Source organism: Dermacentor variabilis, chromosome 6, assembly GCF_050947875.1.
Source record: "Dermacentor variabilis isolate Ectoservices chromosome 6, ASM5094787v1, whole genome shotgun sequence".
Taxonomy (NCBI): Eukaryota; Metazoa; Arthropoda; class Arachnida; order Ixodida; family Ixodidae; genus Dermacentor; species Dermacentor variabilis.
In genome coordinates this window covers 88,570,873-88,597,133 of record NC_134573.1, presented here as the reverse complement: position 1 = coordinate 88,597,133, position 26,261 = coordinate 88,570,873, and the positions used below count along the sequence as shown (strand labels likewise).

Sequence of the window (26,261 nt, the reverse complement as noted above, 5' to 3'; positions counted from 1 at the left end):
TCGGAGCACAGGAAGTCACGCTTTGACGGTGTTACGTTTCGCCTACGACGCGCGGTTTAGCCGGCGCGGCTGCAACGGACGCCGGGGCTTCGTTCAAAGCGGCAGACATTTTGGCCCGTTCGGCGCCGCCGCTACGCCTCCCCGCCAAGCGCGTCCGGGCCTGTTCTAATGCCACGTGTCTTCATGTGCGTGTGTGTGTGTATGTGCATGTTGGTGCCCACGCTTGTCGAAGCGCGGCAGCCGGGGAGAGGAGCTCCCCCAACTGTGAAGCGAGGGGGTCTGACCGGCGCCGACACGACGTATGCGCCACCTTCTCTTCCCATTGTGCCCGAACGGCGCCGGCACGACGGCTACGCCACCTTCTCATCCCATTGTGCCCGAGCGGCACAGTCACGTGCTCGTCTATAGAGGGGTTCCTTCTTGCCCTACACTGCGAGAGTATAAAAGCAGCTGCCCCCGGACGCCAAGGAGGGCTCCGATTTCTTCTGTTGAGTAACGTGCACTCCCGTCTCTCTACTTCGGTCAACCTGACCGCCAACTCTTTGCAATGTTAGAATAAACAAGTTGTTTTGTTGTTACCAGTCGACTCATGCTTTGCCGGGACCTTCGGATGCTTCCAGTTGTACCCCAGGCCGCCAGGCCAACGCTACCCTTGGGGCTTGCGACCCAGGTGCAACAACGGGCGTCAGCGCCGAGTTCCCAACAACTCGTGCCCGCGGTGCGATTACAACAACTGTCTGCCAGCGGTGAGATCGCGACAACGGAGGCCAGCAGCGAAGATATGCGGTTGACTGCATGCTGAGCTGCTCAACGACCATCCGGGAGCAGTGCAACGTGCCCTGTGTGATGACTGGTTGCCTGCAGCGGAACGACTGCGCTGAATTCTTGGCTGCGAGGTTTGGTGAGTGCGGGACTTTCTTCTTCTGAGCTTTGCCAGGCTTTTGTTAGTGTCAGAAACAGAGCTGGTAATTGTGGTTGTCGTTGCTGCCGGGTTAGTTTGCGGCAAGACAATAATAGGCAGTAGAGAAAGCAGCATTCAGAGCAGCCATGGATTTGAAGTCGTTGCGCAAACCGAAATTGCTGGAGCTTGCAAGAGAGTTGGGTCTGGATGTCTCAGACAAACTCAGAAAACCAGAACTGCTAAAGGCTATTCTTGAGTTAGAGGCTGAGGATGACGAGCTGTCGGAATGCCTTGAGACTATTGAGGAGAGGTCAAAAAGACAGGAGCGCGAACTTAAAGAGCAAAAAGAGAAACAGGAGCGCGAACTTAAAGAACAAAAAGAGCGAGAGCAACAAGAGAAAACGAAGCGCGCGACCGTCAACACGCTTTGGAAATGAAGCGTCTTGAGGTAGAGATGGAACGCGCTCGTAATGGAAGTCAGGCACACGGTGCAGGAGAACGAGTATTGTTCAAAATGACTGACCTGATGCGGCCGTTTAAGCTTGGAGAGGACATTGGTTTGTTCCTGGTTAACTTTGAGCGAACGTGCGAGAAGCAGGGGTTCTCTCGGGAAGCGTGGCCACAGCGCTTGCTCACTTTGTTACCCGGCGAGGCGGCCGACGTAGTCGCTCGCTTGAATAGAGAGGAAGCAGAGGATTTCGACAAAGTGAAGTCGAGTCTGCTAAAGAAGTACAGGCTGTCAGCGGAGGCGTTCCGTCGGAAGTTTCGGGAAAATGAGAAAGGCAAAAGTGAGTCATATACAGAGTTTGCGTACAGGCTTATGTCAAACATGCAGGAGTGGCTCAAAGAAGAGAAAGCGTTCGGTGACCACGATAAAGTTCTGCAGTGCTTCGGGCTGGAACAGTTTTATAGTCGGTTACCTGAGAACGTGCGGTACTGGGTCTTGGATAGGCCAGACGTTTGTACGGTGGCTAAAGCCGCTGAGCTAGCCGAGGAGTTTGTGACGCGTCGGGCTCGCGGAGCTAAGGACGGTCAAAAGGGTGAATTTGGCTCGAAGTTTGAGAGGCCGAAGTTCACACCCATGAGAGCAAAGGGGAACACACGTAGTGCGGATGCGAGTGAAAGCAGTGCGACCGAACCTAAGGAGACGGCGGCAGCCGAAGCCGAACGCAGAAAGCGGTTCGAGACGAGGCAAGCGCGCGTTTGTTATACGTGCCAGAAGCCGGGTCACTTTTCGGCGCAGTGTCCGGAAACAAAACCAAAAGTTGTGTTTTTGTCAATATGCAGCACTGACGAGAACATGAAGCTTCTCGAGCCTTACATGCGAGACCTCCTCGTGAACGGGAAAGAGTGCCGAGTGCTTCGCGATTCCGCAGCTACAATGGATGTAGTTCACCCCTCTTACGTAGAACCCCATATGTTCACGGGCGAGTGCGCATGGATCAAGCAAGCCGTGGAAGCTCATAGCCTGTGTCTGCCGGTAGCAAAAGTGCTTATTGAAGGACCTTTCGGAGCGCTTGAGACGGAGGCGGCAGTGTCATCTATGCTGCCCCCCCAGTACCCGTACCTATTTTCGAACAGGTCCGATCACCTCCTGCGCGAGAAGGGGCTTTTGTTTGGTGAGGCTAGCGTTCGGGCCTTAACCAGATCGAAGGTTCGGTAGCTCGCTGCAAAGGCGGTAGTTGCGGGGCCGACGTTGTCCAACAATGAAAAAGGATCAGAGGCGCAGCAAGCTGATATTCAGAGCACGCCTGAACTGAATAAAATTGAGTCTGTAACGTTAAAGGCACCAGATACTGGAGAGGAAATTCCCGATGCGGGAAAGTTAGAAGAGCTATCTGCAGATTTGCTCATCGCGCCTACGTCACACGGACTTAATAGGTTGCTAAAACTCAGCCGGTCGGCTTTGATAGCCGAGCAAAAAAAGGATGGCAGCCTAGAAAACATACGCTGCATTGTCAAGGAAGGCATCGCCAAGAAAAATGCTCGCTTTGTGGAAAGAGGTGGGGTCCTGTACCGGAAGTATCTAGACAGCAGGGGAGTGGAGTTCGATCAGCTGATCGTTCCTCAATGCTATCGTCAGGATCTGTTGCGCTTGTCGCATGGGGGTTCGTGGTCCGGACACCTAGGAGTGAAGAAAACTAAGGACCGTCTCTTGCAAGAGTACTATTGGCCAGGGTGTTTTCGGGAGGCAGACCATTTCGTGAGGACGTGTGACACCTGTCAGCGGGTGGGCAAACCAGGGGACAAATCAAGGGCGCCGTTGAGATTGGTACCTATCATTACGGAGCCTTTTAGAAGGCTCGTTATTGATACAGTGGGACCTCTGCCGGTAACAGCCACGGGGTACAGACACATTTTGACTGTGATCTGCCCAGCGACAAAGTTCCCTGAAGCAGTGCCGCTTAAAGAACTCAGCTCAGTTGAGATAGTCAATGCACTACTGTCCATATTTGCGCGAGTTGGTTTTCCTGCGGAAATCCAATCAGATCTGGGCACAGTGTTTACTAGCGCTTTGACGACAACTTTTCTCGAAAGGTGTGGGGTAAAGCTGTTACACAGCTCAGTGTACCACCCACAGTCGAATTCCGTTGAGAAGCTCCACTCCGTCATGAAGCGCGTGTTGAGAGCATTGTGTTTTGAACATCAAACTGACTGGGAGCTGTGTCTGCCTGGGGTGATGTTTGCATTACGGACCGCGCCGCATGCGGCTACGGGGTTTTCGCCAGCTGAGCTGGTGTACGGTCGCTCGCTGCGATCTCCGCTTCGCATGCTTCGAGAATCGTGGGAAGGCAGGGGCGACGACCCAGTCGTGGTGGAGTACGTGCTTAAGCTCCTCCAATGCTTAAGAAGGGCACAGGAGTTGTCAGGTGAAGCAATGGCAAAGGCCCAGCAGAGGGCCAAGGTTTATTATGATCGGACAGCCAGGGCCCGTCGTTTTGAGATGGGCGATGAGGTCATGATATTGCGCACATCGCTAAACAACAAACTAGACGTGCAGTGGGAGGGCCCAGCACGGATTGTTCAAAAACTGTCAGACGTTAACTACGTGGTGAGTCTGCCAGGAAAGCGGAAAGCACAGCAAGTTTACCACTGTAATCTGCTCAAACCTTATAGACAAAGGGAAGCAGTGGTGTGCATGATGGTAAACGTTCCTGAAGAGCTTCCGGTCGAGCTTCCGGGACTAGGCTCAGTGACGAACAGGGAAGACACCGGTCAAGTCATTAGTGACCTTATCAGTAAAGCACCGCTGTCGCCTGAGCAGAAAACCGAACTACACCAGCTCTTACAAGAGTTTCAAGGTCTGTTCTCTGAGAGGCCTGGTAGGACTTCTGTACTTACTCATGATATAGAACTTACCTCCCCAGAGCCAGTACGATCCAAGGCGTATCGGGTGTCACCCCGCCAGAGCGATATTATGGAGGCTGAGGTAAAGAAAATGCTACAGCTCGGTGTTATTGAGGCAGGTGAGAGTGATTATACCTCCCCTTTGATTTTAGTTGAGGTACCGGGCAAGGAACCTCGTCCTTGCGTCGACTACCACAGGCTTAATTCCATCACTAAGGATCAAATTTATCCGATCCCTAACATCGAAGAGCGCCTTGAGAAAGTTAGTAGCGCTCAGTTTATTTCCACCCTAGATCTTGTCAGGGGTTATTGGCAGGTTCCACTTACAGAAGAGGCTAGTAGGTATGCGGCGTTCATTTCACCAATGGGAACATTCCGTCCTAAAGTGTTGAGTTTTGGTTTGAAGAACGCGCCATACTGCTTTTCAAGCCTCATGGATAAAGTGTTGCGGGGACAGCAAGAATTCGCTTTACCGTATCTAGACGACGTAGCGATATTCTCCGCATCCTGGTCTGAGCATATGGCACACTTGCGGGCAGTGCTAACCCGCCTGCGCGAAGCGGGCTTGACAGTCAAGGCTCCTAAGTGCCAGTTAGCACAGGCCGAGGTTGTCTACCTCGGTCACGTGATTGGTCGGGGTCGTCGCCGCCCCTCTGAAATAAAGGTGGCCGCTGTGCGAGACTTCCCGCAACCGCGCACGAAGACCGGTATTCGGTCATTCTTAGGTGTCGCCGGCTACTATCAGAGGTACATCCCCAGGTACTCTGATATCGCGGCTCCCCTGACGGATGATCTAAGAAAAACAGAGCCCCAAACAGTCGTATGGGACGAGACAAAGGATAGAGCTTTTAGCGCCCTAAAGAGTGCCCTAACAAGCCAGCCGGTGCTACGATCGCCAGACTATACAAAAGGGTTCGTTGTTCAGTGCGATGCTAGTGAGCGAGGCATGGGCGTTGTACTGTGCCAACGGGAAAATGGAGAAGTAGAACACCCCGTCCTGTATGCTAGTCGTAAGCTGACCAGTCGTGAGCAGGCGTATAGCGCCACCGAGAAAGAGTGTGCGTGTCTCGTGTGGGCCGTTCAGAAATTGTCATGCTATCTAGCCGGCTCGAGGTTTATCATTGAGACGGATCACTGCTCTCTCCAATGGCTGCAGACCATCTCTCCCAAAAATGGCCGCCTCCTGCGCTGGAGCCTCGCTTTGCAACAATATTCCTTTGAGGTGCGTTACAAAAAGGGGAGTCTCAACGGTAACGCCGATGGCTTAAGTCGAAGCCCCTAACGTAGGAATCAGCCTCAAAATTGTTTGTTACTGATGTTTTTCTTCCTGAGGCAGGATTTTTAACATATTGCTTTTGTTTAGTGTTTCAAAGTGATGACATGCTTTCTAGTGCAATTTTCCAATTTGTGGACGCGTTCTGAGTGCTGCTAGACTACTGTAAGGAACTAGGCAGTGGTATAGAAGGGGAAAGAGCCTGGCAGGGCTTAGTGAGGGTTGTGCCGTGCTTGCTGACTAAGCGGTTGAGTTTCAGCGTAGTTCTAACGCTTGCCGGGAACGAGAACAAAAATGTGAACTCTCCCGAAGTCACTTTGCATTGTCCCGTGCGAACCTGAACGAGAGAACGAGGCCTTCTCTGTGCGCTGCGCTCAAGAAACGTCGAGGGACGCCCGACTTCGGTTATGAGCATCATCGAGCGACATCCCTCCGGACAGCGGATGCAGTCCCCTGTCCATCGGGATCTCCTTCCCCCGGCGGGGCGGTCTGTTACGTTTCGCCTACACGCGCGGTTTAGCCGGCGCGGCTGCAACGGACGCCGGGGCTTCGTTCAAAGCGGCAGACATTTTGGCCCGTTCGGCGCCGCCGCTACGCCTCCCCGCCAAGCGCGTCCAGGCCTGTTCTAATGCCACGTGTCTTCATGTGCGTGTGTGTGTGTATGTGCATGTTGGTGCCCACGCTTGTCGAAGCGCGGCAGCCGGGGAGAGGAGCTCCCCCAACTGTGAAGCGAGGGGGTCTGACCGGCGCCGACACGACGTATGCGCCACCTTCTCTTCCCATTGTGCCCGAACGGCGCCGGCACGACGGCTACGCCACCTTCTCATCCCATTGTGCCCGAGCGGCACAGTCACGTGCTCGTCTATAGAGGGGTTCCTTCTTGCCCTCAACTGCGAGAGTATAAAAGCAGCTGCCCCCGGACGCCAAGGAGGGCTCCGATTTCTTCTGTTGAGTAACGTGCACTCCCGTCTCACTACTTCGGTCAACCTGACCGCCAACTCTTTGCAATGTTAGAATAAACAAGTTGTTTTGTTGCTACCAGTCGACTCATGGTTTGCCGGGACCTTCGGATGCTTCCAGTTGTACCCCAGGCCGCCAGGCCAACGCTGCCCTTGGGGCTTGCGACCCAGGTGCAACAACGCGCGTCAGCGCCGAGTTCCCAACAACGGTACCCATGATGGCTGCGTTGAGCGCGCCGTGCAAATGCATATCCCTCGAAGTTTCGGCTCTGCCGCAAATGTATGAGGCGGCTTGTCTCGCCCGACGATACTTTTCCCAGATTGTTGCAATGGCTATGGCTTGCTCACTGGCGTCCGGCAGAGACAACCTGACAAGAACGTCGCTTCCTCTAGTTCACGGTACCGCCACTAGACGCGGTATTTTGCGAAAATGCATAAACTTCATTATTTTCCTCTAGTTCCTGCCTGAAAACGAGGTTTTGTCCACCAGTTTCAGCACCCAAGCTTTCATTCTCGCTAAAAATCTCGGCGGCAAAAAGTTTTATTCAGTATCCCTTACTTTCCTTTGCTCAGCAGATGTGAATGCTAGGCAAATTGCAAAATAAAGCTAGTTGTTTCAAGCTAAAATGTTACATTTACCTGAACAATGACAGCAGCACCCCCCACAACCTTTGCGTATACTATTCCTCATAATCTGGCTGCAATTGGCGGGAAACTACGAAGACCGCGGAGGCGGTGTCCCGGCGCAGCGCGAATAGTCCGCTCAGTGCACTTTCTCTTCCTTCTACGAATAACTATAATACTTATTGTTATGCGCATTTGCCCACTAGGCGTCTTTCATCATGATTATTTTAAGCTTCTGGGCTTTAGTATTGCAATTTGTTTTTTTTTACTTTCCTCCAAAACCATTGAATAAATAGTACCTTGCGCGTTCGAATATAAATTTACATATATGCCAAAAGTCTATTCATGGGTTCAATGCTGATCTGAGCCTATTGTTTAGAAAGTACTCAGATCTTTTTTGCATGCGGTTAAACGAACGTAGGAAGAAATTGAATGTGGCTTGAACATGGTTATATGACTAAAAGCGCTGTTAATCACGGTTAGACACGGTTCTTAAGTGCTTTTTCCAGGTGAGCTATATCGGCAGGGTGCTCACAACCACTCTGGCGCCTGCGGCGAACAGCTGCCGCGCTCGCACCAGCGCGTGCTTCACTCATGGCAAGGCTGAGCGACCGAGCGCCGACGAAACAGCTGTTACCTCACTAAGTCATATGGTATGCAGCGGCAAGCTCGGCGAGGCTAGAGCAAACGTAACTGCGACGCTTCTCCCCAGAGGATCACGTGCCTTGATATACGCATTCGTCAAAATTTTAGTGCCGCAAACGAGAAGCCAAGAAATGCGTACAGTGAACGTTGGCGATTCCACCTAAAGCTGTATGCAGTAAAAAGAAAGACATTGGAAATACAAGGGATTTTCGTGGGTTTGAAAGCGCTCAATTTCAGAAAGAGGTTGGAGCCTCTTTTGGGGAAGCATGTTCGCCTCAGTCTTTTAATAAAAGACGTAATTCCGAAGCACGTTAATGTGTGTTTCGCCATTCTTCGCAGCTAGCCCGTCCCTATACTTCCCTCGTATAGAGCTGCAGCTGTAGAGTGACCGCCATACTCTGCCCCTCTAATTTGGTTAGGCACACCCGAGCAGCTGGAGGAAGTCGCCTGGTATGCCTGACAGCCACGAAGATATTTACGCAGATCAAATGTGGCAATCCAGTTAAAAACACCCACTCATGCGTTTTTCTCTGTTCTACTCTTTGTGTGTTATCTCTTTCTCGAGACGAACGAAACTGCTGGCTGTACAGGAGCAACGAAAAGAAGCTTGAAATTCAGAAAGGATGTGGAAACATGTTCAGGAAATAGAAGACACCATCGATCGTTAATCGAAACAGCGGAACGCCTTTGATACTGATGCTGATCAGGTACTGATGCTTCGTGAGAATGTTATCGTGCCGGGCAGTGATACGTTGAAATGAAGGAAGCGCAAATATCGTGTGTAAAATGTGGGATCGGTTCCCGAACTGCCGGCTTTTATTATTATTATTATTATTATTATTATTATTATTATTATTATTATTATACATCCACCCGGCCGTGGTTGGTTTTTGGCTATCATGCCGGGAGGCTAAGTACTAGGTCGCGTAAAGGATGCGTAAAGGTCGCGTAAATCCGGCCGCCTCCACGGCGGCTGTATTTCGATGGCGGTGAAATTCAAAAGCACCCGTGTACTCACATTTAGGTGCACGTTAGAGGACTCCAAGAGGTCCAAATTTTCCCGAGTCCCGCCTTATGGCATTCTATTTCATGAGATCGTGGATTTAATACGTGAAACCATCTAATTTTAGTTTACTATACCGCATTCTCGACAGCCTGGACAGCACACAGATAACCTGTTAGAAACGCAAACGAATACGTGATGGTTCTTGACCCTTTATTTTTGATTTCTGCGCCATGTTAGTGAAAAAAACCTATCAATAAATTTCAAAGATGTGAAAATTAGGATTATAGGTTTTCAGCTAGAAGGCTCTTGTGTGCAAAAAGTGCCTTGTATGTTGCTCTAATTTAGTGCAGCGTTTAGTGAAAGAAGCGATGCACTCTCCGCTGCCAGTGCAACACGTAGGGCCTATTGAAATAGGCTGTCGTTCCGATGTATTATCTCTCATACTTACCTGGTGCCGAGTTCCTGATGATCATTCAGGTCGGGGCTCCGTGCTGAGGCTAACCATGGCACTGCGGTTGGCTGAATCACGCCACTACCCCAAACCGGGGCAGATGGGGCATGCAATTTTTGGTAGTGGGGCTTGGCGTGCGCGCCAGCCCCTCGTCATTAAAATCAAAAATTAGAACTCATGCGTACTGCGTTCACCACGGGCGTAGCTGCGCGCCGAGTCTTGCAGCAGCAGCAACACATGCGGGCAGCCGCCGCTTGCTTGACGTCCACCTATCAGTGTTTCGTGAGCGCACCACCATGCAAGGTTCGAGAGAAACTTACTGCACGAATGGCGCAATTAAATAAAAGTGCGAAGTAAACTTGCTCTGCAGTTGCCTTCTAACGATGGCTTTGTACAAGCTTACAGTCAGAATAATGTGTCAAGCCGCTGTTTCGAACGCACTTGAACCTGGAAGTGAAACAAGGCGTTGTAGCTGCGTGGAAATTGTTTGCGCTCAACTTTCTCAACTACGTACCGAAAGAGGGCGGCGATTTGCACGCAGTGTCGACAATATTCACAGGCGGATACAGGCAGCCAATCCTTGCCAAATAAGATATAGCGAGCGCAATGAATAAACGCGGGAGCCGTCCGTTCCTTCGGCGTCTACTGCCGTCAAACTTCCACTTCCGCCAGTGCTGTGGTGCGTCCACTTCGGACGCTATGTGAAGCTCCCCCATAGCGTGACCAGATGAAAAGTATTGAAGTACCCGGCTACTAGGACGCCACAAAGGACGCCGCTCGAAAGCACAGCAGTACGAAGATGGCAAGATGCCTTTGCTCATGACCAGCCAATCCCGACTTCGATTTTCCGCTGTGCGATAACGAACTAAAAAGCATAACTCGTTTCGTCTTCTCGAATGCAGCTTCGTTCCTTTCTTTATTCCGCTTTCCGGAGAAAATGGAAGGGATAGCGCCAGGCTTTAGGCGTGTCCTTTTCGGTGACATGCCTCAGCCCTGCAGCAGAACAAGGCTCGCCTGATAATCACTGTCCCCGAAATGTTCGAAGCACAGGAAGTCACGCTTAGACGATACCCATGATGGCTGCAACGAGCGCGCAGCGCAAATCCATCTCCCTCGAATCTTCGGCTCTGCCGGAAATGCGAGATGACTTGTCTCGCTTGACGATGCTCTTCGCACACTTCTGCGCGAAGCAGCGTAAAGGCGTTTTCCTGCCTCCACTCATCCCATTACAGAGCAGCACACAAGTGACGATTTTTCCAAGATTTGGGCACGTGTTGCGCTTGTGAAAAGAAGTATGCGGCCGAGAGCCGCTGCCGTTCGAACCACAGCGAGCTGTGGTTCGCTGCAGTTTGGCGCCGTCCATGTGGGTGGAGAGACGCGGGCGACGGCTGACTCACCGCTGTCCGGCAAAGACAACGTCACAAGAACGTCGCTTCCTCTAGTTCACTGTACGGCCGGTAGACGCGGTATTTTGTGAAAAATGCATAAAATTCATTATTTTCCACTAGTTTCTGCCTGACTACAAGGTTGTGTCAGCCAGTTTCAGCACCCAAGCTTCCATTCCTGCTAAAAATCTCGGCGCCAGATGTTTTATTCAGTATGCCTTAATTTCCTTTGCTCTGCTGATGTAAATGCTAGGCTAAGTGCAAAATAACCCCATTTCTTTCAAGCTAAAATCTTATCATTACCTGAACAATGAGACAAGGATCACCCACAATCTTTCCGTATTCTGCACCTCATAATCTGGCTGCATTTGGGGGAAACTACGAAGCGTGCGGAAGCGGTGTCCCGGCGCAGCGCAAATAGCGCGGAAATAGCGTGGAAAAGGAAAGAATCGAACCTGACTTCAACATAGTTGTTTGAGCAATAGCGCTGTTAAGCACGGTTAGACCAGGTTCTTCAGTGTTTTTCCCGGCGAGCCATACCGGCAGAGCACTCAGACTCAGCCTGGCGCCTGCGACGAAGAGCTGACGCGCTCGCTCCGGCGCGTGCTTCATCCATGGCGAGGCTGAGCGACCAAGCGCCAACGAAGCAGGTGTTACCTCACTTAGTCACGTGGTATGTAGCGGCGAGCGCGGCGAGGCTCGAGCAAGTGTAACTGCGACACTTCTTCCCAGCAGTTCACGAGACGTTACGTCACGCCTTCACATTTGCGCGCCGGCGGCTGAAGCTCAAACGCGCGCCGAGATTGGCCTTCGGAGTTGTATCTTGAGGAGTAGAGCTTTCGATCGAAAAGGCAAAGCGGAAGTTTCCTGCGAAGTTGCAAGTCGCCATTAGCATCGATGGCGTTCACCATAGCAGTTACGTCTCCTGCACGCCGTTGTTCTAAAGTGCAATGCTTCCTGAAGGAGGCGAAGTCGTTAGCTTCAAACGTCTAGCTTCCCAAAGAGTGTGGGAGAGAAGCCAGCATGAAATTTTCTGGTCAAGCGGACAGTACAACTCATAAGCTGAGCGAGCGGGCACGGTACGATGGGGTGTTGGAGAAAGAAAAGGCGGGTAGAATATTGATACCGAAGAAGGTTTCCGGCCAAAGAGGTCATGAACAGAAAAAGAAAGCGGACGACTTTCACCTACCACCGTTGAAAAGGGTCGCACACAGCTTTTTTCGGAGAAACGAGATCCCCACTGTCGCCAAGCTGATGCGCCACTTGGAAGGGGACAGTAAGCTACCATCCGCATAGACTGCAACTATGCAAACTATGTTAGTGAAGCTTGGCTTCCGATACAAGAAGTCGTCTCGGGACGCACTGCTCGTGGAAAGCGACGCACAAAGTGTAGTTTCGTCGCGCTGTCTGCGCCAGATTGCGGAGTTGCGACGCCAAGGCCGGCAGATTATTTACACCGATGTAACGTGGGTCAACGCCGGCCACACAAGTAATCAACTGTGGGTTGACAAAACCTTAGATACCCTGCATAAGGCGCGTTGATCCGGATTGTCTACGGCCTTCAAAAACCCCAGTGGTAAATTTCGCAGCCTTATTTTGACCCCTAGGTGTGGCAATAAAAATGACCTTGTTGAAGAAGCTGGGGAAGCCTCTAGCACGGCGGGAGCAAGGAGGGCGCAGACTCCTTGTATTGCATCCACTTGCCTTTTCGTCTACGCCCTAGGCAACTGTACCATACATTGTCTGAATAAACTCTTTGAGTCTTTGACAAAGAAAAGCTCAGGCGATTATCATGAGGAGATGAATGGAGAGCAATGCCAAAATGGCTAACTCAGAAATTTCTGCATCTTCTACAACTTGCAAGTGTTATACTCAGGGACAATGCACCGTACCACTCCGTGAAGCAGAAAGATCTGCCGCGAGTGAGCAGCGTCAAAAGGCAAATAAAGGACTGGCTATCTGCAAAGGGTGTTGCACATGGCCAGGACATGGCTGAAATCATGAATGCTGAACTCAGGGAGCTCGTCTAAAACACTAACCCGGATGGAGAAAGGTACCGAGTGAACTGTATCGCTGCAACATCAGGCCACCTCTATGGTGTCGAAAAGCAGCCTTTGTATTATTGGAGAAGACTTTCTGTCTGTTCCTGATTACTAATGGGAAGTCTTGGATTTGTGTCGAAGTCTGGTTCCCGAGCTATGACCTCCGAGGTTAATCCCACAGAATCTACACGGACAAACGCATTCCATTCCACAGTTTCCTCAATGTAGGTGATGGTCACGCCCTTCTTGATGGGTTTGAGCTCCTGACTTAAGTTTGTAAGCATCACTTGCATTTTTTACCCGAGCAGTCGATCGATACCTATTTTGACGCAAATTTCACGCTCGAGGAGTAGACGCTGGTCGCCCTCGATGACTCCTTCTACGTTTGCGAGTCTATCAGTGCCAACTGAAATGACGATTCTGGAACGAGGCGGGTTGCTGACTTGATCTTCGAGCACAGTCATGGCACGGTGAATCCGAGAGCTCGTCGTCGGTATCGCTTGATCTTCGAATAGCGATATCGACTTCCATTTCAAGACGATGTTTGCGCCATGTTGGTTCAGGGATTGTGTGCCGAGATTTACGTCTTGTGAATACTGCTGGGCGGTAAGGAAGATGGCAGGGTAGGTTCGGTCATAAACGGCAATTCTTGCCTTGTAGATTCCAGTCGGCGTTATCAAGTCCCCTCCAGCCGTTCCGATTTTAGAGCCTTCCCTTGAAAGCTTAACTTCAATTCGGCGGCGATGGGTCCATTATGACGGTGTAGTCGGTTCCTGTGTCCACTATAGCGGCGACTGCGTGACCGTCCACAAACGAGTCGCGATAGGTGGTTCTTTGCCTCGCATTGCAGTATGGGCTTGTCTGATGACGGCTGTGTTGCCTTGACATGAGTCTGGTACGTGACGTCGCCACGTTTTCTTTTCCCGGCGTATACTTGGCTTCCAGACTTAGTCGGGATGACGGCGTGTCGTCGGTACTTCATCGAGTAGGACGTTGAAGCGTCGTCGACGGCGGCGGAGGATCTTCGCGATTCAAATGAAAAGCAAACACATCTCCATCAGTTGCTTCTTATCGCTTTCCCGATATGGGCTTATGAATCAGCCCCGAGCGGGACTAGTGTATGATCGGCGCTGCGGTGACAGGTAGCGTCCTTGTGAGGCCGAACGGGAAGGTCACGGGTTGTCCCGTGTGTTAAGACGACGTAGTTTTTGATGTCACGAGGTCGCTCCCCAAGATGTGGACGCAGTGCGTTGACGGCGAAGCCTCGCAGTCCCAAGTCGTGGTGCGGGCATTGGCCGAACACGTGGCCGGCTTGTCCTTCGCAACGATAGCAGAAGGCGTGGTGGTCGTGTGTGCGTCGAATGTGTCTTCCTTGGGGGATTTCGTTGGCCGACGGGTGGGCGGGCTGACGGCGGCGACTAGTGACGGATTCGTGGCGTCACAGGGCCCTGACATGGGCGCCGAGGGGGACTTGGCAGCTGGCGACGACGGCGTGTGTAATCGTTTCCGACTGAGGCTAAGGTGATAATGGTTGCAATTCAGTGACCTCCAGTGATCGCTGAACTTCTTTGACGATGTCGGCGATTAAGGCCCCTTGAGGCTGCAACCTGCGAAAGAGCTTCTTCGTTTTCTCGCGAACAACCGCTTGTATGCTCTCGCGCAGGTTGTCGCTGCCGAGCACTTGGACATCGATACAGTTTGTGGTCAGCATTCAGCAGAGACATTGCGATGTCCGCATATCGGGCGTCATCTAAATGGTTGTGGCTTCGGAAACAAGTTCAGCAGCGGTCTTGGGCTGGTTGCCTATCAATCCAGCGAAGACCTCTTCCTTGAAGCCCTCATCAATCAGCGAACTTTTTTCTCTTCTGGCACATCGCGGTCGGCGTGTTTGCACAGACCAGTGATCTCCTCCGTGAAAATGTTCTCATTAGATTTCTCCTATTCACCACATTTTCAGGCTGGGAGTAGCGCCTGAAGGGTGCAAGAAAAGATAGCGAGTATCAGTAGGGCTATACTATAGTCCAGGAGCAACAAAACCAGAAAGGAACCAGGAGGCTCAAAAGGAGTGTTTATATATATATATATATATATATATATATATATATATATATATATATATATATATATATATATATATATATATATGCACATCGAGAAGGGAAAGCAAAGGCTCGAACTCCTTCTCGTTCATCTATCTACAAGCGGTGGTCTGAAATATAGCACTCTTGATGCCATGAGGTAGCAAACGAGCTCTTCTTAGCCACGTGTCTGCTTTGCTAAGTTCGCGTGTTACGTGGATGCCACATCCACCCGTAATGACTCTGAGTGGAGCCGGCTAACATTTCTAGGGCTAGCTCTATTACGCATAAATACCCATGTATTAATCGACGGATCGATGACCAATGTTGTCACAGAATTGGTAGTGCATTGCACGCATAAGGCTAAGGTTGTGTGTTCTTTCCGCCCCGCGTACCTATCTATTAGCTATTTGTCCACTTTCATGTCCCCTTTCTTCGTTAATTTCCATATTTCACTTTCTCTCAATGCTAATTACTGTAATTATTTCCTTGGCTTCATTGCCTGGTAGCTTTATATGGTTCGATATAGAGCAGCTCACAGTTATCTGCTCCTGAACACCATCAGCCGCACCTCGCTCCTCAAAGAGGCAGCACGTGTGCCGAGAGCTCGTGAACTTCACTTTGCAATTTGGGGGAACAGGATGAAATTGTAGATCCGGGACCTCAAACAAGTGTAACGTAATGATAACTAATTTCTCTCTCATTTACCGATAAGCCACCGCTCAACATTTTTGCACTTTTTCTCGCATTGTTTATTCTTCTTTCTTTCTTCTTTCCTTCTTTTGGGAGGTGAGGGTATACGCCCCCCCCCCCCCCCCTCCTTTTACACGCGAATAGATTTTGAGCAGGGGAAGTAGTGCGTCTCTAAAGTGAGAGGTGGCGCCAGGAGTAAGCTTCGTTTGTTAAGAATAATGGATTAAATTTTAGCCACCGACCATCCACGACGCCTATCTTGGTTAGGATCACCAGTCAAGCGAGGTCAGTCGTAAATTCTCATTCCTCGAGCCTTCACGCAAGCACTGTAAACATGTAAATGTATACAAAACGCAGTGCAGGCATCAGAATACGGAACTGCTGCACATGCTCCAAAATCGGTCATGCGTCCGTCAGAAACGGGCTGTACATAAAAAAACATGCAACAACGAGAATGATAATCTCAGATCTATAAAATAGCAAGCTACATACATAAGGAGAGAGCTAGGACTTAGCATTAGTTTAGGCAGAGGACCGTCGACATAACGATTAGAACAGACTGCCACCTGGAATGCAGGGCGTACGTAACAGGGTATCTGCTAAGCAGGGCCCTTCACATGTTGATTTCGAACAAAGACAAGCACCCGTAAAGAAAGATATTTCTGTATTGTGTTCCAAGCCACAGTAGTATAGAGGATATTGTGAGATCACATGCTTTTTTGCCGCGTCGCGATTCCGGGCCCTCGGCTTAAGTTGGACTACCAATTAACGTCAAGGGAACTCAACCTATAAGATAAACAAAATATACAGCCGACATCAAGTTAATTTCACGCAGAGCACAATACGCTTCTGGCACCGCCAAGAACACTCGTAGAAAGGAGAGTGTCATATGGAGCAAGCACACTTTTTTTTTTTTATTGCGATAAGGCTTGCCCTTAAGGCATAATTCTTGGACTGTATATGTGTATTATATGTGTGCTGTGAGGCCTGTGTTGTGTATGAATTGGAGCATTGTTTTGTGGAATCTGTTGTCATGTATCCAGCGGTCATAGCTGGTTGTCACACTGTAGCGGAGGCCGGCTTCCAGTAGGAGACGCGAGCGTTCCGATTGTAAACCCGTACATGTCCATATTAGGTGGTATGCATCTGATTCCACCACAGGAACGGAGCAGTATGGACACGTAGCACCCAGTGGTAAATGCGACCAGTTCCACCTTGAGACAACAGCCGGTGTAAGGGCCACCCCGGCCCGAAGCCTCCTAAGCACAACTTCCTCCGCCCTAGTAAGGTGAAGGGGGAGGGAGCAGACACACGGTGGGATAAGAGCGCGTGTGTCCTGCCGGAGAACATTTTTACGGGCTCGCAGCGAGTTACGGGGTTGGGGTGGGAGGGGAATAGGTGGAGGATCAGGATTAGGAGGGCAGTGTGCCTGCTGGTCAGCAGCAATGTTGTGAGGGTTCGCTGAATGGCCTTGAATCCAGTGTACCTTGACGCAAGTAGATGTCTTACTATTCATAGTGTGTATTGTCTCGCAGATTTCCATCGCCTTATCAACCTTCTTGAGTTCCTGGATAGCCGCTAAAGAATCAGTGAAGATATCTAGTTGCTTGATGGTAGGCAGCTTAGATGTCGCATCTTGCTCAGCGTCGTGGATGGCTTGAAGTTCCATTACTAGAGCGCTGGCTTCTGTAGATAAATAGCGCTGGTGGCCGCTGATGAAATTATGCGTAGTACTCAGGAATGATGTCCTTCCGCCGTCTGGGAGAATGGCAGCATCCGTATAGACTTGGCAGGTGTTAACGCATGATGCATCGACGATGTTGTGTTCGTCAATAATACCTGTTGTATCGCGGCGTCGTAACCTCGTTGGCTTATTAGTTGTGATGCTGGTGAATTCCCAGGGAGGCATTGGATAGGGCTGATTGTCAATCCGAGAGCGGCGGTGAAAATGAGCATGCAACGCAGCGACAGCCGGAATAAGTTGCTTTTTTATTTCACGTGCTTTTTCACGTTGCAAAATGAGCTCTGCAATTGTGTTGAGCTGGGCATGTTCCTGTAAGGTTGGTATCGGAGTGATGCGGGGCAGTGCTGTGATTGTGCGCATAGCATCACGATTAATCGTCTCCAACTGTGCCAGCTGTGCCAAAGTCAGCCGTTGAAATTGAGCTTGATATAAAATCCGTGGCTGCAAGACTGCACGCACCAACCGTCGAGCTACGTCAGTACGAGCTCCAGCTGCTTTTGCTGCAATGCGACGAATAAGGTGAAGTGTTTTTGACGAACTCTGTCTGGTTTTACGGAGCCAGTGTGCACCACTGCCGGATTGGTGAATATCGAGACCCAGTATGCGGACCTCAGAAGCCTCAGGGATTGTCACTGCGCCGAGTCTAAATGTAAAGGGGTGCTGCGTGATTCTTGTGCGTCCTTTCTTGTTGGCCACCACAACATAGCTTGATTTTTGGGCGGAAATGTCCAATCCTGCTTTCCGAGCGTAGTTGTTCAGCACATCAAGGGCTTCTTGAAGCTGTTGAGCTTGTCTAGAGATATCTTTATGCACGGACCACAAAGTGACGTCATCCGCATAGATTAAGAACCTCACATCTGGAATCCGATGTAGTTGCCAGGCTAGAGGTATTAGAGCAACGTTGAAGAGAAGAGGAGCCAGAACCGAACCTTGTGGGACTCCTCTGTTCGATGTGAAGTATCCTTCTTGCCTTCCATCTACTCTAATCGCAAATGTGCGATTCTGAAGGAATGAGTAGATGAATCTTATCACCCGCGGTGGAAGTCCCAGGTCGATGAGGTTGGATATAATGATTTCATGGTCTATATTGTCATAAGCTTTCGTTATGTCTGTTGCTACTACCGTGCGTACAGCGTGACTGTGTGGAGAAACCTGTAAAACATCGTCTGATAACATAGAAAGTCCGTCTTCAGTTCCCAAGTAAGAACGGAATCCAATTTGAGCAGGATGATATTTATCGTGGCGTTCAAGCCACCAGGAAACTCGTGTGGCCAGCATCTTTTCAGCGAGTTTGCAGACAGTTGAGGTTAGTGAAATTGGGCGTAAAGACTGCAGGCTATTTGGAGACTTTCCTGGTTTCGGAATCGCAACAACAATTGAATGCTTCCAATCAGGTGGAACGTTTCCAGTCTCCCATACTTTATTAATAGCCTGAAGAAGTGCGTCGAGAGCTGCTCCTTCCATGTTCTTGAAAACCTCATAAGGAATACCATCGGGACCAGGTGTTGTTCCTTGCTTCGAAGTTTCAATCGCCGCTATTAGTTCGGCCATGCTGAAAGGGCTGGATATTTCGGATTTGGACTCATCAATTTCGGGGCAGTTTATAGGTGACGCTTGATCGTATTTCGGGAAAAACGCTCTAGCAGCGTGTTCTGCAAATTGATGTGGCGAACTCTGCATCGCTAACCTAACGCTCGCTGCAGGGTCAGGTTGCTTATGACCGCGTTCCATTGACCGGAACGTACGCCAAAGTGCTCTGTTTCCAATGCCCGATCCAAGATTCTCGCACCACTCATACCATCGTCGTCGAGAAAGTTGCTTTTCGTGCTGACGCGCCTTCGCCGCTATATGGTTAGCACGTGCACGGCTACCTGGTGCATCGGGATTCCTCGACGCATACAATTCTGCCTGACGTCGCTTTGCCCAAAGTTGCAAAAGGGTGAGGTCCGGTTGAGGTTGTTCCTCGTCAACTGTGGTTACAGTGGTGTTCCTCCGTAGCAGTTCTTGCAAAGCGGGAAGAATTTCTGAGGGCTCTGAGGGTACTTTATCAATCGATGATTCCCGAAACTTATCCCAATGCGTAACTGTTACTCGTCGTCGAATTTTCTTTATGCACGTTCTGTGCAAACCAATCATTATGGGCATATGATCACTGCCCCATGTATCTGGTTCCACCCGCCACTGCGGCATTCCAGGACCCAACCACCACGTGAGGTCTGGAGCGTTTGTTCTAGATACTGCGGGTACAGCACAGGTAGCCACAGCGTGATGGTTCAGTAGTGTAAAAGTGGCATCGCTCATGATGTTTTTAACTTGGCATCCTCTTCGGGAGTTGTACTTGTACCCCCATTCTGTATGTGGGGCATTGAAGTCTCCACCCACGAGAATAGGAATTCCCGGGTACGTAGACCGGAGATGGGCTATCCACCCTAAGTTCAAACGTGTGCGCTGCGGTCTGGCGTAGAATGACACTAGAATGACAGGAGTCTTCACTGGTCGTGTCAGGACCCCGACAACTTCTTGATTACCACTACACCATGGCTCCAGGTCAAGCACTGTGTGAGCACACAATCACTACGGACACGATATCACTGCACTACATACATTATAAGGAAGGACGCAGCTAATGTGGCGGCACCGTAACACCCAGCATACGCTTTGAGATTGCCAGTGTATTAAATGTAAACAAAAGAAATATTTAAGACACCGAAAATAAAACAAGCACCCTCGAGGAGTGGCTGGGCGACACCGCTGTGGTCAACGTAACCGAAAACATCGAACTGGCCACGATACCCAACTTAACAGAGCCAGCAGGCGATTACCATAACCAGAATTCAACAGGCAACTACCATGATACATATTACGACATCGTTTGAAATGCAGGACATGGGTAGAAACTGTTGAATGCAAAGCATTTCTTGACTAACATTTGCCACTTTGACGGTAACTATGTATCTAGCCGCCTGCGTTTTGTTGCTCTAATGGTCGTTTACAGAACTTGGTATCTACCACGATCCGCATAGCAGGACAGGAGTGGACGACGAACATAAATGATAATCGTGACATGAACGTCATGACATGTGTGTTATGTAGGTTATGAAAACGGCGTCTACATCTTGGTGTTGACATGGTCGTTTCGTTAACTTGCAAGATCCCACAGGGCGTGGGATCTGCCGGCTTTCTTAATGAATGGTTCGTAATTTATATGTTCGTTTTTCCTGCATCCACCTCAGGGAACAAGTGGGTCACCGTAGCCACGGACTATGCCATCATGCAAGCTATCACCAAGCACTCCCTACCAACTGCGCTACTGGCATTACAGTTTTTTAATGCGAAACATTTCTTGACGAACATTTGCCATTTTGACTGTATCTATCTACCGCCTACGTCTTGGTGTTCTCACGGTCGTTTCGTTCACTTGATATGTGCCAAAATTGGCATAGTATGAGAAGCGTGTACGACAAACATAAATGAACGGTCATGACATGAATATCATCATATGTCTCACGTAGTTCAAAAACAGTCGCCTGCGTCTTGGTGCTCTCATGGTCGTTTAGTTAGGTTAGTAGGTACCTAAATTGGTATAGTATGAGAAGAGTGTATGATGAGCGTAAATTATAGGTCATGACATGAATATCATGATATATGTGTCATGTAAGTCATGAAACAGCCGCCTAAGTCTCGCTTCTGTCATGGCCGTTTCATGAACTTCGTGTCTACCACGTTTGAGATACTATGACTAGAGCGTATCACCAATATACATGATCGGTCATGACATGAATATCATGGCATGTATGTCATGTAGGTCATGAAACAGCCGCCTACGTCTTGGTGCTCTCATAGTAGTTTCGTTAACTTGATATGTACCAAAAATGGGCATTGTACGACAAGGGTGTATGACAAACACAAATGATAGGCAGCGACATGAATGTCACGAATGCGTATCACGTAACTCATCAAACAGCCGGCTACGGCTTGGTATGCGCCAAAATTGGCATAGCATGACAAGAGTGTATTGACGAACATGAATGATAGGTCATATCATATCATTGTCATGAAATGCGTGTCTTGTAGGTCATGAAACAGCAGCCTGCGTCTTGTGCTCTCATGGTCGTTTCGTTAACATGTTAGGCTCCCAGCTGCTTCATTTAACATCGATTCCCACAGGGCGTGGGATCTGCCTGCTTTTCAATATTACTATTATTAAAGCGAAAGCGTTACTGGCCGCGAACTTGCGATTTCACCATGGCCGTGCTCCGAGGAGGCACATGACGTCATACCGCGTTCCTCGTCGTTACGCTCGCCTCCGCTTGCTTCGCCAGCTGCGTCGCATGTGTGATAACATGTCGGAGGATTGAAAAGGAGAGCTCCCGTGCGCCGCAACCACAGCTGAGGCAGAAGTATGCACGACGAGAATTCTGTTAAGCAGGAGGACGTCTGGAATCGGCATCGGAACGAGATGAAGAGGAAACGAATCGACAAGAACACAGGAAAAGCGCGCCGAACGACTTGCTAAACGCCGCAACATAGCTAGACAACCAGACTAATCCGGACTTGCAATCAAGTTTAACCAAGGCTAACCATGCTATGCCTTAGCTTCCGCTACGTATATCCTTGAACAGCCGAGCTAAGCCACTGCCTATTATTATTATTATTATTATTATTATTATTTTTATTATTATTATACATGCACCCGCCATGATTGCTTTGTGGCTATGAGGTTGGGCTACTAAGCAGTAGGTCGCGGCATCGAATCCCGGCCACGGCGGCTGCATTTCAATGGGGGCGAAATTCAAAGAACACATCCGTGTACTAAGATTTAGGTGCGCGTTCAAGAACCCCAGGAGGTCAAAATTTTCCGGCGTCGCGCATTACGGCATTCCTTATAATCAGTTCGTAGTTTTCGTGCGTGAAACCACATAATTCTGTTTAATTATACCGCATGAAGGCCAGCCTAGGCAGCACACAGATAGCCTGTATGAAACGCACGCACACAAGCGATGGTGTTCGACCTTTATTCTTGATTTACGCGCCATGTTAGTGAAAGAAGCTATCAATAAATTTCAAAGATGGGAAAATTATGATTATAGGTTTTCAGCTAGAATGATCGCGTGTCGTAAAAACACCTTGTATGTTTCTCTAATTTACTATAGCGTTTAGTATAAAACGGGATGCGCTCTTCGCAACCAGTGAAACACGCAGGACCTATTGAAATAGGCTTCCGTCCCGATGTATTGCACCTCATACTTACCTGGTGCCGAGTTCCGGATGATCATTGAGGTCCGGGCTCCGTGCCGAGGCTACCCATTGCACTGCGGTTGGCTGAAGCACGCCACTACCCCAAACCGGGGCAGATGGGGCATGTAATTTTTGGTAGTGGGGCTCGGCGTACGCGCCAGCCCCTCCATGTTTCAATCCAAAGTAAGAACTCGAGCATAATGCCATCAAGCGCTGATCACATAGTAATTATGAACCTGCACATTGCACATACTGTTCAAGAACCCTAATGAAAGTCAGCCTAGTCAACGAGCATCCGTTCAAACCTCTCAGCTTGAACCAATAATTTAGAAAACAACGAAAAAATGAAGGAAGCATCGAAATTCGACTCGGAAAACGTTACTGTTCCGTTTCACATAATTCAACGGCTGTATTTTTGGACGATTGTAAACCGGCGGGGGCAGCGCACTGACCGCCGTGACATGTGTGCCACCTTGCAGCATCAGCCGCAGCAGCAACATAGGTGGGCAGCTGGCACTTGCCTGACGTCCGCTTCTCAATGTTTCGCGACCGCGCAAGAATGGAAGGTTCGAGTAAAGCGACTGTACGAACGGCGAAATTACATAAACGTGCGGCGTGAACTAGCTCCATAGTCGCTTTACCGATGGGTTAGTCCAAGTGTACAATTCGAATAAAGAGTTAAGCCGCTGTTTCGAACCTAGTTGAAGCTGTAAATCGAACAAGGCGTTGTAGTTGTTTCCAAATTGTTCTTGCTGAAGTTTCTAAACTCTGCACAGAAAGAGGGCGGCGATTGCGGACAATATTCACAGGCGGATATAGGCAGGCGACCCTTGGGCAATAGCGACCGTACTCAATGAACGCGTGTGGCCTCGGGTCGGCGTCTGCGCCCGTCCACCTTCCACTTGCACCAGCGCTGGGGTGGGTCCACTTCGGACGCTATGGGAAGCTCCCCCAAAGCGTGACGCGCATGTTTCATGACCAGATGACAGCTATCGAACTACCGTTCTACTACGACACCATAGGGATGGCCACTCGAGAGAGCAGCAGTACGAAGATGGGCCTTCGCTCATCGCCTGCCAATCTCGTCTGCAATTTTCAGCTGTGCAATAAAGAACTAAGAAGCGTAACTCCTTCGGTCTTGTCGAATGCACCTCCGTTCCTTTCTTTTTTCCGCTATCTGGAGAAAATGGAAGGGATAGCGCCAGGCTTTAGGCGTTGCCTTTTCGGTGACATGCCGCAGCCCTGCAGCAGAACAAGGCTCGTCTGATAATCACTGTCCCCGAAATGTTCGAAGCACAGGAAGTCACGCTTAGACGCTACCCATGATGGCTGCGACGAGCGCGCAGCGCAAATCCATGTCCCTCGAATCTTCGGCTCTGCCGGAAATGCGAGATGGCTTGTCTCGCTTGACGATGCCCTTCGCACACTTCTGCGCGACGCAGCGTAAAGGCATTCTCGTGCCTCCACTCATCCCATTACAGAGCAGCACGCAACACAAGTGGCGATTTTTCGAAGACTTGGGCACGTGCTCCGCTTGCCAAAAGAAGTATGCGGCCAACAGCAAATGCGGTTCGAACCCCAGCGAACTGTTCGCTGCCGTTTCGTGCCGTTCATGCGGGTAGAGAGACGCGGGCTACGGCTGCTTCACCGTCGTCCGGCAAAGACAACGTCACAAGAACGTCGCTTCCTCTAGTTCAGGGTACGGCCGGTAGACGCGGTATTTTGCCAAAAAATGCATAAAATTCATTATTTTTCACTAGTTTCTGCCTAAAAACAAGGTTGTGTCAACCAGGTTCAGCACCCAAGCTTTCATTCTGGCTAAAAACCTCGGCGCCAAATGTTTTATTCAATATGCCCTAATTTCATTTGCCCTGCTGATGTAAATGCTAGGCTAATTGCAAAATAAAGCCAGCTCTTTCAAGCTAAAATGTTACCGTTACCTGAACAATGAGACCAGGATCACCCACAATCTTTGCGTATACTGCAACTCATAATCTGGCTGCATTTGGGGGAAACTACGAAGCGCGCGAGGGCGGTGCCCCGGCGCACAGCGCAAATAGTGCGCTCAGTGCACGTTCTCGTCCTTCGTCTAATCACTATAATAGGTATTTTTATGCGTTGCAAGCCACCAGGAGTGCTTCACCTTGATTAATCTTAAGCCCCTTGGCTTTAGTATTGCAATTTGGCTTTTACTTTTCGCCAAGACCATTGAAGAAAAAGTTGTTTGCACCTTCGAGTATTACGTTGCATATATGCCAAAAATCAATCCACGGGTTCAACATTGATCTGAGCCTAATGTTTAGAAAGTACTGAGAGCTTTTTTACATGCAGTTAAACGAACGTAGGAAGAAATTGAACGTGACGTGAACATAGTTATATGAGGAAAAACGCTGTTAAGCACGGTTAGACACGGTTCATCACTGCCTTTTCCTGGTGAGCTATATCGGCAGGGCGCTCAGACTCCACCTGGCGCCTGCGGCGAAGAACTGACGCGCTCGCACCGGCGCGTGCTTCACTCATGGCGAGGCTGAGCGACCGAGCGCCGACGAAGCAGCTGCTACCTCACTTAGTCATGTGGTATGCAGCGGCGAGCGCGGCGAGGCTAGAGCAAGCGTAACTGAGACACTTCTCCCCAGCTGATCACGTGAGGTGACGTCACACCTTCTCATTTACGCGTTGGCGGCTGAAGATCAAACGCGCGCCGAGATTGGCCTTGGGAGTTGTATCTTGAGGAGTAAAGCTTTCGCTCTGAAAGACAAAGCGGAGGTTTCCTGCGAAGTAGCGCGTCGTCATTAGCAAACATTGCGTCCGCCGTAGCAGTCCCGCGTCGTGCGCGCCGTTCTTCTAAACTGCAACGTTTCGCGAAAGAAGCGAAGACGTTAGCTTCAAATGTCTTACAACGCTCAAACATGGGCACTCTAAAATCCTTTAGGTACGGGGGCATCTATCGGGAAGGCGTTCAAGCGCAATGACACAAGATAAAGGAGTATCTCCCTTACAGCAAAGTTCCTTTACGCGAAAGGAGATCGCGCATCCGGGCGATACACGCTAAAAAAAAAATAAGGGGCGTTACTCTCGCTAACAGCGTGTACAACTCATCGACAGAAGAAAGAAACCTGTCGCAAAGCTGCCACATTAGTTTTCTTTCTTTTTACCTCGAGAAAATGTTTCAATTTTTAGCGGTAATGCGATTTGTCGAACAGTCAAGATTTTTTCAAGCTATACTCTCAAACGCTCGTTTCACGTCGCTCGTATTGCAACGCAAACGGGAAAAAGAACGGCAGAAACGTGGGCAGTACCATGGAAGCACCATAATAAACAGCATGCACAGCAAAAGACCAACTTTCAATAGTTGCTGGGCCAATTTAAATTGCTCCTAAGAACGCAAAAACATGAAGAAAAAAATGATATGCGCATTATAAGCCATCAAGGATGGGAAAAACGTACGTTTGGGTTCTACAATCGCTAAATGTAACCTATGGACGCAGATTTTTTTTAAATGTTTCCTCTCTTGCTGCTCTAACAATCAGTGATTTTTTTCTCTTTCTTTTATTTTTTTTTTTTTTTGAGCGTTCGTTTGAGGAAGAACATAAGGAAGTTAGTGCGGTGCCGTGTGTCATCGGCGCAGCTCTTTTCTGCAAAGGGTCCTTCAGAACAACAACAGAAGTTTACTGCAAATGACTTTACTTTTGCGTGTATGTCCGGGGTATTGAAACGCTTCGCAATAAGTGTGGAAACAGAGCCAGCATTTTCTGTTGAAGTGGCCAGCAACACTCACGAAGATGAGCAAGCGGACGCTGCACGAGTGGGTGTGGGAGAAATAAAAGGCGGGCAGAGTATTGACACCGAAGAAGCGTTCTGCCGGAAGCGGTCA

General features: G+C 49.7%; 2 non-coding genes across 2 annotated transcripts; both read left to right on the top strand.

Annotated features, from left to right (window-relative positions):
- The first annotated feature begins 9,196 nt into the window (after positions 1 to 9,196).
- On the top strand, positions 9,197 to 9,358 carry LOC142586474 (U1 spliceosomal RNA). Its single transcript, XR_012829237.1, has one exon. It is a non-coding gene; the product is annotated as a U1 spliceosomal RNA (small nuclear RNA).
- A 13,034-nt stretch (positions 9,359 to 22,392) lies between these two features.
- LOC142586418 (U1 spliceosomal RNA) lies at positions 22,393 to 22,554 on the top strand. Its single transcript, XR_012829216.1, has one exon. It is a non-coding gene; the product is annotated as a U1 spliceosomal RNA (small nuclear RNA).
- The last annotated feature ends 3,707 nt before the right edge of the window (positions 22,555 to 26,261 follow it).